Raw genomic sequence first — 17,914 nt, 5'->3', positions numbered from 1 at the left:
CATGCGCAAACACAGTTACTATTGTCATCTGCCAACAATATTGCGGCCGATGGCAACCGTCGTATTTAAAGATAAACAAACAATAAATTATATCTAAGCTAATCACTTTACACCTTTCTACCGACCACCGATCTGAATTAAAGGATGATCATTAAAGAATAAGTTCTATGTTGATGATGTTACAACTTTCTGCCGATTATCGACGTTATCGTTTGAAAATAATCTGATTGGTGGTAAGTTTCTTCAGACAGTTCACACGTGACATTTGAGCGCGAAAACCCCTGAGCGATCTGCTACCTGTATACCAGTAATGTCAACACCTTCATTCGGTACCTGTGAAAAGAGTGTTCATGTTCCAATACACTGTCAGTTTAATAGTTTATTAGTTTAATGTCAAGACATTATAGACATTTCAGACAACATTATGTCATCACACTTATAAGTGACACTTACATACGAAGCTAGTATTGTCCGCGTTTCCTGGCTTCAACTATATCTGTCTATGTCTTTAATTACATTTTGTACGTATTTAGACAAGACGGTTGACAAAATTGCAATGTAATATGGACAACATTAGTAATCAAAGAAAGATTGTACAAAAACAAGAAGTATAGACAATAAAATCTCACCAAATCTCACAAATGAATTCGGGGAGCAGTAAGTGTACACATTACCTTCGTTTTCTTTGCGAAGTAGTGCTGTTTTGGACAACGAACATTGTCAAAATATCGAAAGAAGAAAAACGTCTTCCGTTGATACTTATAATACCTGTTTGGTTTAAAAGCTGCTTCCTTCTATGTATAAAAAATGCACTGTAATCGAAGAAATTCGTTACCAATTTCAGAAATACTTTGTGGGCAAATACATTTATTTCGAGTACTTAAAATATTCATTTTTAACTCTGACGTGTTTGGCAGCAATGATTGATTGAATATTTTTTATATCATGTTTTGTCCGAGAAAAATAGCGTCGCTCGAGATGACAACGATATAACATTACGCTCGTAAAACTTCTAAAGTAAAGCATTATTGTAAGGAGTATTCTGATTGGTTGATATAAATAATACCGTATCGGACAGTTTAAACCGTCCCGGACAGTTAACTAAACTGTCCCGGACAGTTAACTAAACTGTCCCGGACAGTGTAAACCGTCCCGGACGGTTTATGCGCAAGAACGGTCCAAAACTTTCCTAAACCGTCCCGGACAGTTTACAAAACTGTCCCGGACAGTTTACAAACTGTCCGGGACAGTTTACAAACCGTCCCGGACGGTTTATAAACTGTCCCGGACAGTTAAGAATAGTTTTGGACCAGTTCGTACACCATACTCTACCCGCCCGCCCGACATAATACAACCACCGACACGTCATTTCGAAGCCAGGACAGTACATCGACATTACACAATGTACATATATAACATCGGCATAAACATCGACAACTGATTTATTTTTCGTTTTTTGACGATGCTGTTTCAGCATCGTCTAAGGTATGATACCATCAAAAAAATCTTCACAATGGCGACCTGTGTAAAAGACCGAGCGAGTCCGATTGAGATAATGCTCGGGTCGTAGAAATACCGAAATCCCCGTAATTACCAAAATCCCCTGAAATCCACCGAAATCCCCAGAAATCCCCCTTAATATTGATTATTTCTCAAAATACTGCGGATATTAATATAGAATATTCCAAAATACACTGAAATCACTGATGAAACATTGTTTTTATCCAAGTTTGATCGTGAAAAACTAAACTATAAACATTATTATTGGGATTCCCAGTATGAATTCATAGTGCATATTTGCACAAGCACGATCAGGTACCGAAATCCCCGCTGTAAAGACCTTCAAGTGTCAAAAATTCATTTGGGGCTTTTTTATATTATAAAGCAGCGGTACGGTAAAAAACTTAACAACAATATCCCACTTCTGTTGAAAAATATTGACTTGTAGCGGGGATTTCGGTAATTCTACATTCGCCTAGCAGAGTGGTCGTTCGTGTTTCAACATTCAACAAAGGCCGCCCCCATGAGAGTCTCGTGTCAAAACTTTCTTACAGCATAAATTGGCTTGTTTCGCTATTTAGAAGCTGTCATTTAGGATATATGAATTAATTATTCACTAAATCTCCGCTTATGACAACAATAGATGGAATTCGAAGGATATATACTCGATGTGAATGAAGGACTTTCTGGATCGTAACAGCTTGACACGGCAAAACTGGCATACTGGTATTTTAGTTATCAATTTAAGTCACATTTTGCTTTATAAATTGTATTCGAGCATTTTACGACTTATTGAATGACTATGATACCCGATATCAACATTTCATCGGGGATTTGCAGATCATCAAGCTGTCCTGAAATTCAACATTGATTTCAAACTCTTTACTGGTTTGTACTCTTTCTTCTATGTTAGTACATTTTATCATTTTAAAGTTAAATAAACTGTGTCACAGTGAAAAAGATATTAAGGCGAGTGTGGCCAGTTTGGATCTAGATCAGCCTGCAGTCGCTTTAAAGCTGTTTGCTTAAAAGCGGTTTTCTGACAATAACAAATAATTTAATTGGATACTGATTGGACTGCGCTTTTCCTGTGACCTGGCTCAAATAATAGAATTGTCATTAATCAAATTATTTATTTCGAACATTAATCAATTTTTTTTCTTGTCCCTCGGGATCAATGACTTCAGCACTTTCCTGTTGAGAATTGAATACTGCTAAAGGCGATGCTAGGGGGCGTGAGAGATGTTGCACCCTCCATTATCGCTCGATTGTTCATTGTCGGCTCGGGTACTACGTTCATGTACCCCGAGTACTCTTAAGTATACTTACATGTATCCCGGGTACGGTAAATATACTAAAATGTACCTGGAAAAATTAACACTAAATCAGTCGTTGTCGACTATTTTTTTGTATTAATTGTATATACACATTTATGTCAATTTTCTGTAGAATGGTCTCTATATTATCGGAACACATACTCAAAAAGCATGTTGATGCAGTGTTTTTTGAAGAGAAGTTTGTTTAAGATAATCGGTTGCGCGTTTTACGACTTCGGATTTTGGGCGCGAATACAACTCGGGTTCAGTCTAATATGGACCGATTACAATTATGTATATTTACCGTACCTGGGGTACATGTAAGTATACTTAAGAGTACCGGGGTACATGTAAGTATACTTAAGAGTACCCGGGGTACATGTAAGTAGTACCAGAGCTGACAATGACCAATCAAGCTCCATTATCTCTCATGAACCGACTCAAAAAAAAACGAGTCGGCAATATTTGACTTAATTTTTGGTTTGGTTGCTCTAGAGGGATCGAACAATTTCAGAATCTTCCTAAAAGCCCTACGGGTTTGATCCCCAGAAGCGACATTGAAAACTAGCCAACTTTGTCATCTAAAAGGCTGCTAAACCTGATATACAATGATAATGTGAATTTTCTCTCACATGATGTTCATCAGTTATATTATATAAAAACTCACAGCAGTAGTAAACAACTGGACAATAATTAATGAACGCATCTTTCATTTGTCTTTGACACTTTGATTTGACATGGCCTAGATTTAAATATGTGACTTGACTTAACCAGCACTCTTGTAACAGAGCTAAATTTTAAATGTACCATTGAAGATCACCTAAATCCAGATTTGGTATTATAGAAGTGTGGAAAGTTTTAAGGGTGTGAAAAGTAAGCAAAAATTGGTCATTACCTACAGGCCACAACTGATCTATGATTGTTTTAAAACAAGAAAAATCAGTGCCTGATTTAGATTTCCTTACATAGTTCAATAAAAAATAATTTCAGAAGCCTGGTAACAGTTTAACGGTAATGTTACCAATGTGTCAGACCAGGGCCTTGATTTTGAAATCTAGGACATGCATGGTCATTTCTTCATGAAATCAGGACAAAAAATTGTATTTTAAGACCTAAATTGACCTGGCTATAGTTCTCAGATTATTATAAGCTAAATCAGTATAGTTATATAATTATTTATGCTTTGTGTATTGTAAACATATACACAATCATGCAGTTACATGATAGCAATAAATAATATCAAAGATACCCATACTATAAAGGTCATTGACAAAGCCTATGGTAAAAATGTGAACACATTGAGTGTAATTGCCCTCTCGTGCCAGCAAAAACAACACGTTGACAGGTTGTCATTTTTGACAGTTCTACTTTCACTTTCATTTTGTGATATCAAACTATTAACAATTATGTGGCTGAGAAAAACGTATATGTTCATGCACATGTCAAGTTTTGAATTTATATGCTGAAACGTAATGTTATAACCCACAAACGTTTTACTGTAACAGACATTTTTTAAGATAAGTGGTACAGAAAATACCCGTCGAATACCTTTTTAAAGATATTTCTTGTTATATTTGATCGCGAATGTAACCCGCCTCTCAGTTTCGCTGAAAGGATCAAGTTCCCCACGGGAACTACTTCCCCGTACCCCCAATTTTTTTTCGTACCCTACATTTTTCGTACCCATTTTTTTTCGTACCCAAATTTTTGCTCGTAACCAAATTTTTGTTCGTACCCATTTTTTTTCGTACCCAAATTTTTTTCGTAACCAAATCTTTTTACGAACTTAATTTTTTTTGGCATAATTTTTGTACCCAAAATTTTCGTACCCATTTTTTTCCTACCCAAAATTTTCGTACCCACATACACAATTGTGGTGATGTAGATAAACTTAAATAGATGCTTTTAAATCAATCCTCTTTAAAAGCATCGTCACACCAGTACTGTCAGTACTTTGATTCTAACCGTTTTTGCATGCCACCAGAATTTACAAATTTCAAAAGGCCTATAGCGATTTGCTAGTCCGATCGTTCGCTCTTTCATCCTTAATTGAAAATGACACGTTTGGTATAATATCAATATTTCTTCATACAAAGCTTTTATATCAGAATGTAATATGTCTCTAAACACCAGCAACAAATCCACCTTTTGACAATGCCAATCACATTCTTTTGCACATTTACCTTTTCAAAGTATTTTTGTTTGTATAGGCACCTGGGGTGTCCACGGTCATAGTGTATCCCAAAAACGGGTTTAATATAACACAAATAACGCTTGCTACAGTTCTTTGACACTTGCATGGATGTTATGTACGAACACTCTCGACACTCCCTACTCAGCCAGACTCATTTTGAGGTCGCCGTGGTGTAATAGATAAGGAGTCTGCCTAGCGACAGGGTGGTCACGGGTTCGATCCCTACCGTGGGAGCGTTCTTTATATGTCCCCAAAAGACACCAAGTACTGGTTCTAGACCCAGGAAACGGACTCGAGAGCGTTTCAATAAGCCTGAGGCTTTCGATGCAAAAGAGTTTAAATAAATAGGTTTAAACTAACCTCATTTTGACATTTTTGGTAACCCAAAATGACGCGTCTCGCATAACATCAATAATGCTTTAGTGATACTATCAACACACACAATATGACTATACAATAACAAGTTCCAAAACTGTAATCGAAGTTGGAAGTGAAATACGCAATTAAAATGTTCCTCAATTAAAACCTCATATCAAATTATTGTCGAAACCCAATGTTTTCTGCTTACAAATTCCGTACCGGTTGAACTCCTAGTTCGTCTCTGTGCCCGTTTGAATCTAGGAAAGTATAAAAAAAATAATAATTATTTGATCATAACGGTAAACCTGTTTTTTGCATAGAGGACCAAATGGTCAATAAGCACGTTATTTCAGCTCTTTCAATCAGAAAAAATTGTGGTTGTTATGGCTTCGGAAATATTTGAAATCTTCAATTTAGATCTTACGTTCAATAAAAAATTATTTAAGATAGGTCGATGAAACTTGGCATGTGTATAGATAGACATATGGGGAAAAAGCACGTTGTTTTAGTTGTTTCGACATAAAAAATGCTATTGCTTTCTTTATAGATGCTATGAAAACAAAAATAATTGAATACTTAAGTATTGATCCTGCGAGAACTCAAAGTGTGTAAGCTAGGTTTATGAAACTTGGTGTGTGGATAAAGGGCCATATCCCTGGAGAATGTGATTGTTTTTTTTTAGTTTTGTCCTTTCCGTTCATCCGTCCACCTGAACATCCAAAAATCTAACCCCAATGATAAAACATACAGAGCTTTAGATGTGTTAATGAAACTTTACATGTGGATAAAAGAATAATGTGGACTATGCACGTTATTTGACTATTGACTTTCTGTCTGTCCGTTTGTCTGCACGTCTCAAAAATCTGGATTGCGCCTTAACTTAAAAAGTACTAAAGAAAGGTTGATTAGACTCAGTTTTTGGATAGAAGACTATATAGGGAATATGTATGTCATTTCCGTTTTTAAATCAGACAAGTATGGCGGTTGGTATAGTTACAGATATAAGTGAAAACTAATACCTCGATTCTGCAACATCTCGCACATTTGGGTTTTCAAAACTCGTTACGAAGATATAGGTCGAAGTGCAGGAATATGCACGTTATTTAGTTGCGTCGGTCGATCTGACCGTCCGTATGTATGTCCACAAAAATCTGGGTCCTGCTATAACTCAGAAAGTACTTGAGCTTGGTTGATGAAACTCGGTATATGAATAGAGGGCAATGTGCGAAATAGGCAGTTAATTTAAGTGTTTTGTCTTCGTCCTACAAATTTTAGATCGCTATGGTTATATAAATAAACGAAAACTTAAATCTGAATCCATCAACAACTCAACAAGTTATTTGTCTAGGTTGATGACACTTGGTATCTGTTTCCCCAAATGTCTAACAAAAGCACCGTAAATACGATCTAAAAACGATCTCTCATCCTGTAACCGTAATGATGTGTGACCGGAACTGATAATAAGCATACATTTGTAAACTGATAGATCTAATGATAGGATTTTCAAATGGGTCGACATATGTTGTTTTTCAAACTGAACGATGATATTGAAATTTGCATTTTCATAAAATATCGCAAATCAGACCTTTGCATCAGTGTAGCACGTGTTGTTCATGCATCAGTAAGCAAAGTTGGTTTAGTGGTCATTTTACCTTTAATAAAGAAATCACATTTCAAACCCAATTTAAATAAACATAACTGTACGACACAATACGGCTACTACGACCATACGCTATGATTCCGTGGAAATCTTATACCGTACACCACTAAGTGTAACGATTCCGTTGTATGACCTGAAATGAGAGATTCAATAAAAAATACTTTAATTACATGTAGTGCATTCTTATCAGTATGCACACAGTATTGTACACTTAAACATGATAAATTTCGCGATAAAAACGAAACTGGTGTTAATGAGCTGAAGTTGCCAATATAAATAGCTGCATGGAACGACGTCTTATAATCAAGGACGGCAGAAGCCTTCCCGAGGTCCCTATAGCATATGCTTTAAAGCACTTAAGTCTTATCGTCTGACGGAAAACACTTTAAAAGGCGTATACTACTTTTGTTCAACTTAGTGTAGAGCGGGGTAATCACGTGACAAAAAGAATGACGACATCCACGCCGAGACAGGAATTTTTCGCCGTTCTATACCTTTTGTCACGTGATTAACCACTCTGTGATGCCTTCTATGCTCTGACGTATACAATGGCCAGGATTAATCTGCTAAAATATGACAGGCTCGTACATGGAAAAGAGTTAAAACTAGCAGGAAACAAGCAAATTCGTTGAATTGATATCCCCCGCCATTATGGTTCTGGACACAAAAGTTGTTACCTTTGACCTCAATGTGTGACCTTGACCTTAGCCCCTAGGATTATGGGTGTTGAATGTGAAGTACCCCCAGATGATTGAGAACAAGTGTGGCAAATTTCATGGCTCTGGCTAATGTGTTAATGGAGATAACGCTCTAAGCTTATATTAAAAAGCATGTTTTTCAAGATACAAAGGGCCATAACTCAGTTATTAACAGATGGTGTACAATGCCATTTGGCGTGCATCATCCTCTCTTATACATATATATACTCATACCAAGTTTCAATAAAATCCGCCGAAGCACTTCCAAGATACTGCTCCGGATACAAACGTGCCGGACGGACGGACGGAAAGACGGACAGAAAGACGTACGGACGGAAAACGCCAAAACAATATCCCTCCGCCTATGGCGGGGGATAACTAGTGACGTCACAGTACGTAAAGGTTACGCATGCTCAAATACATTCATTTTTGTTCTATATGAAATATTACATGTTTGATGTCAATTTTTACCACTAAACGGGTTTTTTATACCATCTAAATTATATATCACTATTCATGGTAAAACAGATACAACCATACACTTTTAAAAGAATATCATGTAAAGAATATCATGTAAATGGATTCTATACGTTGCCACTCAAACATTTACTTTTGAAAACACACAACATTTTTTTACGAAAAGCAGTTTCTGTTTTATTGAGCATGAATACATTCTGGAAATCGTATGAATCTTGACACCACTACAACAAAGAAGGGCGAAACGGCTATTTTTCTTATTACTTAAAAACATACCTTTAATTTCATACAAAACATATAATTTGAACGTATCATAATGCAGAACTTGCTTGTTTGTACATGTAACATAATAATGAAGATGTCCACGAAAACAGGTGGCTTCGAAATGTGTACGTTCGAATAAACTTTTTACCATGCATCGATATATGATGAAATACCTTTCGATTGTTAACAAATTACAATAAACATAAAACAGCTTTTTAGAATATGTTTCGCGTCTGTTATAATCTAAATGCTCACAAGGCAGGTACCTAAGTTCAAATATTTTTTAATAGAACAAACACCACCGCTACAACACCATCACAACCACCATTAAAACAACAAATACACAACAACTACTTTTATCACCATCTCCTTCATTATAACCACCACCATCCCCGCCATCAACACTGCAACTACTATCACACACCTATTACTATTTACACAACAATCATAAATACTACACCACCATGACTCGAACCCTACCTCTCCACCACCACCACAAAATTTCCACCACCACCGCCATCCGCAACCACCACTACAACCACAACACCAGCACTATCAACTTCACCGGCACCACTTGAGCACCATCATCACCACTACTATTATCACTACCGCCATCAACACCACCACCGCTTCTACACCACCACCATCTCTACTGTCGTCTCCACCACTGGCATCAACACCATCACTAACACTATCATCACCATCACCCCCCGCCGTCAACACCACAACCACCATTATCATCACCACTACCACCGCTTTCAACATTACTTCCACCACAATCATCACCTCCACCGCCGCCGTAAACATCACTACCACCACTATCATCACCACCACGACCGCCGTCAACACCACTGCCGCCACTATCATCACCACTACCACCGCCGTCAGCATTACCACCGCCACTTTCATCACCACCACCACCGCCGTCAACACCACTATCATCATTACCACCACCACTACCGAAAGGCTTTTATCTCGCAGTAAAAGAGTACCAGGGGTGGGAGTTACTCCTGCTTATAAATTAAAATGCACATACGTAGAAGTTAAGACTTAAGTCGAACATTAACGCCGGTGGTCAACATACATTAACTTCGTCATGCTCCCGTGATTAAGAATGTACCCATTATAGTTTGTTTACATCCAATATACCGGTCGGAATTAACAGCGCCCGGACATTATACTGTTAACTAAAGCCAGTGAAGTGACTGACACTATTTCATTAAAATTACCCGAGACTTAAACTTTTGCTCGTGAAAACTTCTCGTTTTACAAAGGTTATAGCTTCTCCATGTGCTAGTGTTAATCTGATACAAGCCCTTGTGGTATTCGTGGATCGAAAAGGTAATTTTATATGTTTATATTTTATTTAGCACGCTCAATTGTTATATAAAGAAAGTATCCTGTATTACATAAACGATCGGTTTTCATTTATTGTTACGGAATATACATGTACATATCGAACGTACATTAATAATAAATTAGCTTTAAGCTAGAATGCATGCATACAGCAGTTGAATAGACTCCACAATCAATACTCTCTATTATCAATAAAAAATATCATCGGATCAATATTTAAGCAACTATGGTCATTGATCACAAAATTATTTGATGTGTTTTGTTCCTTTCAACCACGTTAAATACTAGTTCACGAGACTGGGGTAAATCACTGGTCAACCATTTAATATTTAACCAACGAGCCAATGGTGATCACTGATTACATAAAAATATACAATTGATTTGTTGTTTAAGGTCGAAACTTGTTCAAGATCGTTTCACTGGTATTGGTTTATGTTACTTTAGTAATGTTCAAATATATTAGTGTATTGGAAAAAAACAACGATCGATAATTATTGTGCATGTCAGTGTTCATTACACCCCGAGGGCGATACTCCTAGTTGTTTAATATCCACACATTGGAAAGAAATAGACTTGTTCATTAATTAATTAATAAACAACGACCATAATTATTAATCAAATTGCAAAATGAATTGCCAAATTCTTTGTTCAATTTAAATGGGAAATATTTTTACACGATATTCAATATTTCTACTTAATCTAGGCAAAGAACAAAGTAACAATAATTCAACTCGTAAAGTAAGCTACGCAATTTGAAGTCATGAACTATTTAACTCCAAAAGTAAGCTACGCAATTAGAAGTCATGGAGTATTCAACTCCAAAAGTAAATATACGCAATTTGAAGTCATGGACTATTCAACTCCAAAAGTAAACTACGCGATTTGAAGCCATGGACTATGCACATCTTCTTCCTAAAATAAGGAGTTTCATCCGACGTAAACTTTAAAAAAAAAACTCAAACACCAAATTAAGCATGACGGTCGAACTCATCTTAAAATTTGAGTTATTAAACTATGGACTTAGGAACGTGTGTGATACAAGGCCGGGTCGTTGTTACTTCGGGTGTTTAGCCCTTTTGAGCCCGAGGCTTTATTGTTCGAGGACTTATACTTATTGATCATATATTGTTAATCACACATTTTTTTGTAGGATTTCAGTTTTAGAACTATTATAAATACGACATTTTGAGTTTCTGCTCTTTCTGCGCATATCTCATATCGGATTGCTATTCTGCATCCAAAATAAAAAAATAAATTAAATAATCATGAACTACTATTATAAAGGATTCTCAGACATTCCACATCGCCGAACCTCAATCTTTTACCCCATTTTTTTCTGAACAATTTATTTACAAATTTCACTTTTTAAGTATAAATATTAATCAAGAAAGACCTATTTGGTATATATATATTCATACAATAATGCATTATATATGCATGTATGATAGTAAAAACGGTTCAGCATGTGGACTTAAGAAAACATGAGAACACAAGTGTTGTTATTTCCTCTAAAAACTGAAAAATAATAATTTTGTGTTATACTTTATTTTAAAAAATAATTAAACAAACGCAGAAGGAAATAGAAATTAAACTTCAAACAAAACACGTTTTCAATTATTTACCATCGATTTGAAAAAATGTAAATATTTTTGTTCCGCGTATAAATTTGAAGTGAAGCTCTACTCGCAAGGGTACCCACGTTTTGCGCCATGTTTCATAACCAGATTGCAGTTGAGATTTTATGTGTCACTTAAGCTTACGAAACGTATCTTATTTCAAATAAATCAAAATAATATGCCCAAAAGCATTTAATGTAATGTGCATCATTTGTAAACGCATGGAATATCACAGCAGTAAATATTTATACCTAGTTACAATTTAGAGTAGTTTTAATATGCAAAAACATTTTTGCATATTTTCACTATTCTCAAAGGAAACTAAATATGCAAGAATGACGGTTAGATAATAATCAACTCATATTGTAGCAAACATTATGATTACACGGTTTCACACAGATCGTAAAGGCATCACTTACCAACAACGTTGGAATTCAAAATACTTTTTCCATTCTGTATGAGACATGTAGATTTTGAATGGTTAAATGAAGGGTATTTTACAAACTTTTCGTTGATTTAAAATAAAATTTTAAGTCATTAATCTATAATCAACACCATAATTTTCGGAATATTCTAAAATAATTATAATAGCGAGAAACAAGTTGCATTAAATAACTACATGTATATCAGTCTTCTGCGGGAATCGAACCAGGCACCACTCGTTGTCATGACTAGCACTCTTACCATACATCATGGAGGCATTAAGCATGGCTGCTCGCGTATTAAAGGGACCTGTTCACATTTTGATAAATTGACCAAATTGAACAAAATGTTTCAGATTCGTAAAATTTCGGAGTAGTTATGTTATTTGCGATAAAACAGTACTATTGAACATTAACCTAGCACTAAAATATCCACAATATGCATCTTTTGACATTAAAAACCTGAACATTATAAAACGTTACAAACACAAAACGATACAATTATTTGGAGTTCTGTTGTTATCGTTATATTTTGTGACACTAGGATGATTGCTTATATAAAGCATAAAATACACCACTGCATTGGAACGGATTGCCAAAGGGTTTACATGCTAGATTTTAAGGGTCAATGGATCGAGCCCAGTTGAGGACTGCTGCTTTTCTTCTGAATTTTATTATTGATCTGGAGCTATTAAGTTCAAATGTTTACATTTATCAATTTTATGCATTTAATGACAAACTTTAATACTTTCCAAAACCTGTGAAAAGGTCCCTTTAAAGGGGCCTTTTCACGTTGTTGTAAATTGACAAAATTTAAAAAAGTTGTTTCAAATTCGCATTTTTCGTTGAAGTTATGATATTTGTGAGGAAACAGTACAACTGAACATTTACCATGATCTAAAATAGCTTTTATATGCATCTTTTGACGATTTAACAACCTGAACATTATAAAGCGTTGCAACGCGAAACGAATGAATAATTTGGAGAGTTATGTTGTTGTCGTTACATTTTGTAAAACTACGACGATTGCTTATATAAAGTAAAACATACATCACTCATTTTACGAGCACGGATTACCGAGTGGTCTAAGCGATAGACTTTTACTCCAGGAGTCAGTGGTTCGAGCCCAGTTGAGGGTTACTTTTTTCTTTCTTTAATTTTATTATAAATTTTTAACTGGAGCTTTTCAGATCCAATGTTAACATTTATCAGTATACTGCATTTAATGACAAACTTTACAACATGCCAAAATCTGTGAAAAGGCCCCTTTAAGAGACATGTTCAAGTTTTGGTAAATTGAAAAAATTGAAAACAAAATTGTTTCAGATTTGCATATTTTCGTTGTAGTTTTGATATTTGCGAGAAAACAGTAATGCTTAACAGATAACATGTCCTTAAATATCCATATCCATTATATGCATCTTTTGACGATTTAAAAACCTGAAAAATATACAGTGTTACAAACGCTAAACGATTTAATAATTTTAATGATTTTGATATTTCTGTTGTTATCGTTATATTTTGTGACTTAAGGATGATTGCTTTTATAAAACATAAAAACTGTGTGACCACGGATGGCCGATGACTTTCAGCACTAGACGTTGACTCAAACTGTCAGTGGTTCGAGCCCAGTCCAGGATAACTTTGTTCTTTCTTTAGTTTTACTCTTGGAGCTATTTAGTTCCAAAGTTTATATACATCAATTTCAAAACATTTAATGACAATCTCAAATACTTGCCAAAATCTGCGAAAAGATTCCTTTAGACCGGGATCTTATTTTGATTTTGATCGAATTTTCGTAGCATAACGCAGTTAGTCGTGAAACATTTCAAAATGACGATAATTTACGAATATTACGATATTGCACAAAGTTTATAACAGGTCTAAGACCATCCGACGTGATTTTGTATCATAACTTTTAAGTCAGTAAAATTTACTTAAGGTTTTGTAATGACTATAGCCTCAAGGTTTTGTAATGACTATAGCCTCAAGGTTTTGTAATGACTATAGCCTCAAGATTAGTCATCGTATTAAGCTGTGTCGTATTCAACAAATATTGTTTTAAGTATAAAGCTTTTTATCGTTATCAATATGCGCCGCAAATGTTTCACTTCAAGATATACAGGTGTTGCGATAAAGATAAACATAAATATCACTATGGATGTGTAAAAGCTTTTTGCTTTTTTTGCTTCAAGGCAAATTCACGTAAAGCATTTTCTCTCAAAAGTCAACATTTTCTCTTTGTCCAAACTTGATTTTTTGTATGCATATCCCGTCTTGTAGTTTATACGACATGTTTGCCATAATGTTTATACCCACCTCTGCCGCCTCTGCGTTTGGTTGGTTTTCACCATGCTGAACATGTGGAGTTTCCTCCGGGTACTTTTTCCCTCTCCACCACCCACCCACCCACAAACGTACTTGAATGTATATTCAGTATAAAACCCAAAATCTGTAAATTGCCACCTTAATTGAAAATTCGTCACATTGTGTGTGATTCTATTAAGTTAATTATGTAGGGTTGCATGCAAGAAGCACCCTGTGTCCACAAATAATGCAGCCACAGGCGCATAATGACCCAATGAACTTCCAAATACATACATAAAAGTTCATCTTTATTCGGACCCCATAAACACACATACTCTATGGAATACCGTTTTTGAAGTACCGGTCAGTCATTGTAAACAAACTTTTATACCATGTAATTCTCATTCCTAATATTTAAGTTATTACTTTCATGGTTTCTTATGGAATTTCAAGTATATAAAAGTAAGAATTTGCGTTTTAAACCCTGATCAATAGTCATTTTGATATAGTAATCCATGAAGCATTATGGATAAAATTGATTGAATCAGGTCTAAGTTACCAAATGATAACAATGTTTGGAAAAAACGTCAGGAAAACTTTCATATACACCATTGGTACAACCAAACTGCAACGTTTGAATGCAACCTAAATACAACGTTGCAGCAACGTTTGGGTGCCCACTGGGAGGTTGTCTCGAATAAAACGCATGTGTATACTCTGTAACCAGAATGTTTGTGAATGCGACTATCACGTTTTATTATGTTGTCCATTATATAACGATTTACGTATAAAATATAATATCCGGGCATCATGGCCAACCATAAGTAAATATAGTAGAAGTTGTTGTAGTGGTAGTAGTAGTAGAAGTAGTGGTGGTGGTAGTGGTGGTAGTAATAGTTGTAGTGGTGGTGGTGGTAGTAATAGTATTATGTAATGGTGGTGGTGGTAGTAGTATTGGTGGTGGTGGTGGTGGCGGTGGTGGCGGTGGGGGTGGTGATGGTGGTGGTGGTGGCGGCGGCGGCGTTGATAATGTTGTTGTTGGTGAACTACTAGTAGTAGTAGTAGTTGTAGTTGTAGTAGTAGTAGTAGTAGAAGTAGTAGTAGTAGTAGTAGTAGTAGAAGTAGTAGTAGTAGAAGAAGTAGTAGTAGTAGTAGTAGTAGTAGTAGTAGTAGTAGTAGTAGTAGTAGTAGTAGTAGTAGTAGTAGTAGTAGTAGTAGTAGTTGTTGTAGTTGTTGTAGTAGTAGTAGTAGTAGTAGTAGTAGTAGTAGTAGTAGTAGTAGTAGTAGTAGTAGTAGTAGTAGTAGTAGTAGTAGTAGTAGTAGTAGTAGTAGTAGTAGTAGTAGTAGTAGTATGTGATAAGTGGTTGTGGTATGTGTTAGTGGTAGCAGGATCAGTATCATATAAAATCATTTAATAGTAGTATTAGTAGTATTAGTATAATTTTAGTACTAGTATTATGAATGGTTCAGAGCATAGCTCAATACCTGCGCAAAGGTTTGACCGGTGCATAGCTCGTATCTAATATTAAGACATAACGAGGAGTTTGCTCTCAAATAAGTTGGAGAAATGCGCATATACGCTTTACATTGCACTCACAATAAAGATATTGTGAGCAAAATGTCGTCTAACCTTTTTTATAAATACACGGATGAAAATTCGATTGAATGAAGCCACCAGAACGCCCGGAATACAGATACAGTCTGGCCATCCGGATATTCGATAAATGGATGACACTTTGATAACAAAGAAAAAGGTCCATTTTGAGAGAAAAACTTGTCAGTTTAAGTTACATTTATATTTTTGCCAAAAATTGAGAAAGCTTCATCGCAAAACAACATGAAATGGATGATCAGTACACATTTCAACAAAATAAAAATACTTAGACATATTGCAAGCAAGTGTTTGCTATTTCAGCATGTAGAGTATTTATTGTGCTTCAAATACTGATATTTTTTAAGTATTCAATGAGATATGACCGATGAAAGATAAAAGATCGTCGGTATTTCATCGTAAGAAAATTTGAACATAACGCATGTTTAAGTTATATTGCGCAGACGAAAGTTAATGGACATGAAAAAACAGGATCTCTTTACATCGAGTAATAGGTCGTTGAAATATGTTGAGAATATTATCACTGAGGCGATCAGCTGTGTGTGAATCATTAAATAATCCTTGGTTTCAACATACGACACTACCATATCTGGGTAATGCAACTAGAACAACACGGGGATGTTACTTTTAGGTAATATCAGACCCATTGATCTGTTTAATTAATTTTATGGCTGACGCTGGTTATAAAAGTAAAACTATCTGAATATCTCAGCTGTTTGTAATGGGTCATATTTCGATAATGGAAGAAAATCGCTAATAGCAATTTTGCGAATTTTGCAAATTGTCAATTATGGCTTTTAAATGTATACATATTTTCGTTCATACCATACAGGGAGTCTTCGTTGTAAAGATTATAGATCGATTAACGTTCAAATTTTGAATGCGCACAGTTGCAATACACTAGGTTTTATGGACCCATAAAATAAGTAAATTTTATTTATTTATAGACAAAAATGCTCACATGTTGTGTGTTTTTTACCGGTGCTTCCGTAAAGTCTTTATCAATTAATCAAATTCCGTCTTAACTCAGAAACTTGCTGTAAGGTCTGTGCAAAATCAGGAAAGCACTTGAAAGATGTTTTATTTTATTTTAATGTATAAAAAAAGTATCCGGCTGGAGTCTTTTGATTGGCATAAGTCAAAATAAGTCGTTTCTTTTAACTAACATCGATAATCAGTAGATAGTTCGTCAAAATATTTTTTCGTTAAGTTATTCTCTCATTTATAATAATTCATTATTTAATAAAAAATATATATGCAAAAACGTGCAAAAATCGTCGAAATCCCTAGTTTGTATGTTTTCTTTAGTAAACTTTAGATAATCAATCCACCGCCGAAGGGGATATTATTGGAATTAACTTCTTCCGTTCATCTGTTGTGTAGTCAGTCTGACCCATTTATGCCTAGAAGACTCTCCCATCCTTCTAAATTGGATCAATTTATTTCCAAAATTAGGAATGTCTCGTATATTTATTTCTATATTAAGAATATTTCTTACAGAAATTCCTATAAGCAAACAGCGCAGACCCTGATGCGGCGTCTCATCTGGGTCTACGCAAACTGATGCGGCGTCTCATCTGGGTCTACGCTGTTTGCCAATGCCTTTTTTCTAGACGCTAGGCATAAATGGGTTAACACGGTCGTGTCCGCTACAGAAATCAGCTACAAACTATTTCCTGATTTTTATGAAACTTGCCTCAAGTCTGAGGGGTACTATGATAATTTGAACACGATTTTGAGTCAGTCATGCCGGTTCAATGTCAAGGTCGTACATTAAGGTCAACGTTTTGAGCCGCGATTTTCATGTCCGCTCCATACCTCCTATACTCTTTGACGGATGTTCTTAGATCTAAATCAAATGTTAAGGGCATTGAGACGACGTGATGAAGGCACGAGTCAATCACGCCGCTCAAGGTCGAGGAGAAAACGTGAAGAATGAATGGGTCAGTCATGCCGGCCAAAGGTCAATGTCGTACTTCGAGGTCGAAAGTTGGAAACTGGATGGTCAGGTCCGCTTAATATACCCTATAGCAATGCTATAGTGAAAAATTTTCATGACACTTGGTTACAAAAGTATTGTCATAAAGACGATGTGTAGAAGGGGTGTGTCAGTCACGCCAGCGAAATGTCAA

The sequence above is a fragment of the Dreissena polymorpha genome, chromosome 9 (genome assembly GCF_020536995.1).
Source record: "Dreissena polymorpha isolate Duluth1 chromosome 9, UMN_Dpol_1.0, whole genome shotgun sequence".
NCBI classification, from domain to species: domain Eukaryota; kingdom Metazoa; phylum Mollusca; class Bivalvia; order Myida; family Dreissenidae; genus Dreissena; species Dreissena polymorpha.
The sequence above is the reverse complement of the archived record's forward strand: the minus strand, read 5'-3'. Positions refer to the sequence as shown.